Consider the following 3,059-nt stretch of genomic DNA (forward strand, 5'->3'; position numbering starts at 1 on the left):
TCTCTGTGTCTTTCTCTGTCTCTGTCTCTGTGTGTGTGTGTGCTCTGTGTCTGTCTTTCTGTCTCTATCTCTCTCTGTTGTGTCTCTCTGTGTGTGTGCTCTCTGTCTCTGTGTCTGTCTTTCTCTGTCTCTGTCTGTCTCTCTCTGTGTATGTGTGTTGATTGTGATGTGGCACTGGAGGGTGCAGCTAATTTCTCTCCTTCGTCCTTTGTCAAATCCATTCACACCTCTGCAAGACAGATGGGAAAGTGGAGTTACATGGGGGCTGGGCTCTAAAAGTCATTTCCTGGACACAGCCCTGGGAGACTGGTGCCCAGGTGACAGTGGATGCTGGAACCTCTAGAACTTGCGTCCTGGAACACAGCGGACAAATGTCCCAAGAGGACCCTCCCCCCTGTTGTCACTTGCCCAAGCCATGCGCTAACAAGCTGTTGGCAGAGGCCTCAGGAAAGACATTTTTAAAAACAACAGCAACAAAAATCACAAGCCACTCTATGGAACTTGGGGGGGGCCTCCGTGCATCTCATTAGCGCCTGGGGGTGGGTGAGGGGGGCCTGGCAGGCCCTTCCTCCACCTACATATCCTGAAAACCAACTGGGCCAGCGGAGGAGAGGTGGGTGGGATGGGCTGCTGTGGGATGAGCCCAGCCTCCACTGAGCAAAGGCCTTCCAAATGTTCCTTCTGCATGTTTACATATTTCTCTCTACAGGATGTTTACAAAAGGTACCAGATTCCTAAGCCCTACTGTGCTGAAGCCTCTTTTTTGGTCTTCTATCCCTGAAACCAATTGGTGTTCTAAAATCTCTTCCACATACTTAAACCCTGGGTTTTGAGTGTGATTTATGTAAAGAGGGGTGAGGGGCTGGAAGCCTGCATCTTTGGCTGACTGGTCATAGTGGGTGCTGCTGACCAGAAGCCAGGCTTGTGTCCTTTCCCCTCCAGAGGGAAAATGCCACTGGCCAAGTTGGCAATCAGATACTCGAGAGTTCTCTGCCATTCTCTTAGTGTCTTCTTCACTCGCTTCCTTCATGTTTGTCCTCCCGATTGCCCAGCCTTCTGAGAGGTCATTCTGGTCTGGCCTGGAGTGGGAGGTGCCACTGCCAACTTCCTCTTACTCAGGAGATGCAGGACATGTAGAATCAACTCCCTTCTCCCCCAGGCCAAGGCTGTTGGCCTCCTGAGTTCTCCCCACTCCCTCCCCAGGTGGTGCTGGGCGAGCAGCAACAAATGCACTTGACCTTGGTCTATTTGACTCAAATGTTTGCACATGAATTTACTTCTTGAAAACATAAGGATGATGGGAAAAGGCACAGAAGGGACTTCTGTGCACAGTTAACAATCAGAGGGCGCATCTCTTTGACTCCTTGCCCAGCTAAGATGCATGAAGGTGCAGCATTTGCCTCTCGATTCCAGTGGGATGTAAGGTGGGCTGGGCCCAGGCATCTCGGTCTGACTAATAGGCCAATAACGACCCTATGAACAGCCAACCTGAACCCTGCTCTATCTTGTGCCATCGTCTGAAATATTTGGACCCAGTAGTGAAGTGACTGTGCCAATCCATCTAATTGGGGTTCTTTCTCTTCTTCATTGACTGCCCCTATCTTTCCAAGCATGAGGTTCCTCTCTGGTGAAAAGCCTTGCCTCACTACATGTCCAAATATTAAAGATGAAGCGTCACCATTTTTGCCTCCAAGGAGCGTTCTGGTTGTCCCTCCCTCCCCAAGACATATCTGTGTGTTGGAAATGGTGATAAATTTGTATACAATTGTTGTCAAGCTGTGAAGTGCTTTGTCACTTGCAAAGGTGAGGCGATCAGGGGCCCCTAGAATAATGGAGGTGGGAGGTGAACAGGCTCCTGGAGCAGTGGTAGCTCGGGGCTCAAGTCCTCCAGGTGGACCAGGAGAGACATTTGGAATACCCAAAAGCTGTGTGGACAGCAGAGGGCACTCGAGGCTGGGGGCTCTGTGAGGCTGACTCTATAGAACTTCTCCCCAGCCTGGGAGATGGAGGTCTTCTGATGCCTGCAGCTGGATGAAGAAAGGCTGCCCATCCCATCATAGCCCAGCTCAGCTGGCTGAAAGGAGAAGGAACTGGGTCCTCATCCCTGCTTACCTTCTTGCTCCTGGTCTCCACAGACATGGGAGCCCTCTCACATTTAATGATGTTAAGACAACTCCGAGAGTCCCTGGGTCAGGCACTTAATTGTTCACTGCTAACATCAAGGGTGAAGGCAGCTCATCAGAAATGTCTGACCATCTGCTTCCAAAACGCCAGCCATTAAAAACCCCTTGGAGCACCGTCATACTCTGACACATGAGGCCACCACGAGGCACAGGTGGCTTCATGTGAACTGGCCGAAGATGATCCTAGGAAGACTGCAAGTCAGGAGGCAGGGAACGTCCCAACAGCTCCACTGAGTTAACTGGGCATGCTCAGGTGTGTGGTCAGTTGGCCTTTGGTTGAGGTGCCGGAAATCTCTGTGTGGAGCTTGGGGGCAGACTTGGTAAAACCACAGTGTTGTGATGGTTTTCCTGGGACAGCAAGGAGAAGAGGAGTCCCTTCCTGCCCCATGCTCAACCCCATCCAATCCTTTATCTCCTCGCTCTCTGTCTTCTTCCGTTCTGGAGTCAAAGGCAACACTCTGAGTCTCAGCTCTGACCCCACTGGTTGTGCCTTTGAAACATCACTTCTCTAAGCCTCTGAGTTCTCGACTGTAACGTGGGAAGGCAGTAGGGCCTTGCTCTCCAAGGTGTGTGTGTGTGTGTGTGTGTGTGTGTGTGTGTGTGTGTGTGTGTCCTACCATGGTGCCTTGCATGTTGCTTTGATGCTGGAAGCCATAACGCCAGTATTTCAGATACCAGAAGACTCTCCAATGGGGGACAAGTTTCAGTGAAGTGTCCTGACAGTGGTAGACAAGGAAGAAAGACCTGGCAATCCACTTCCAATAGTTAGCCAACAAAACACCACAGACCCAAACAGAGCCTTGTTGGGTAAAGTGCTGGAAGACTTTACCTCTAGGATGGAAGGCACTAGTCACACCAGCAAAGGACTGAAACAGT

This window comes from Elephantulus edwardii, unplaced genomic scaffold (assembly GCF_000299155.1).
Source record: "Elephantulus edwardii isolate Elephantulus edwardi_28Jun2011 unplaced genomic scaffold, EleEdw1.0 scaffold00055, whole genome shotgun sequence".
Lineage (NCBI taxonomy): Eukaryota > Metazoa > Chordata > Mammalia > Macroscelidea > Macroscelididae > Elephantulus > Elephantulus edwardii.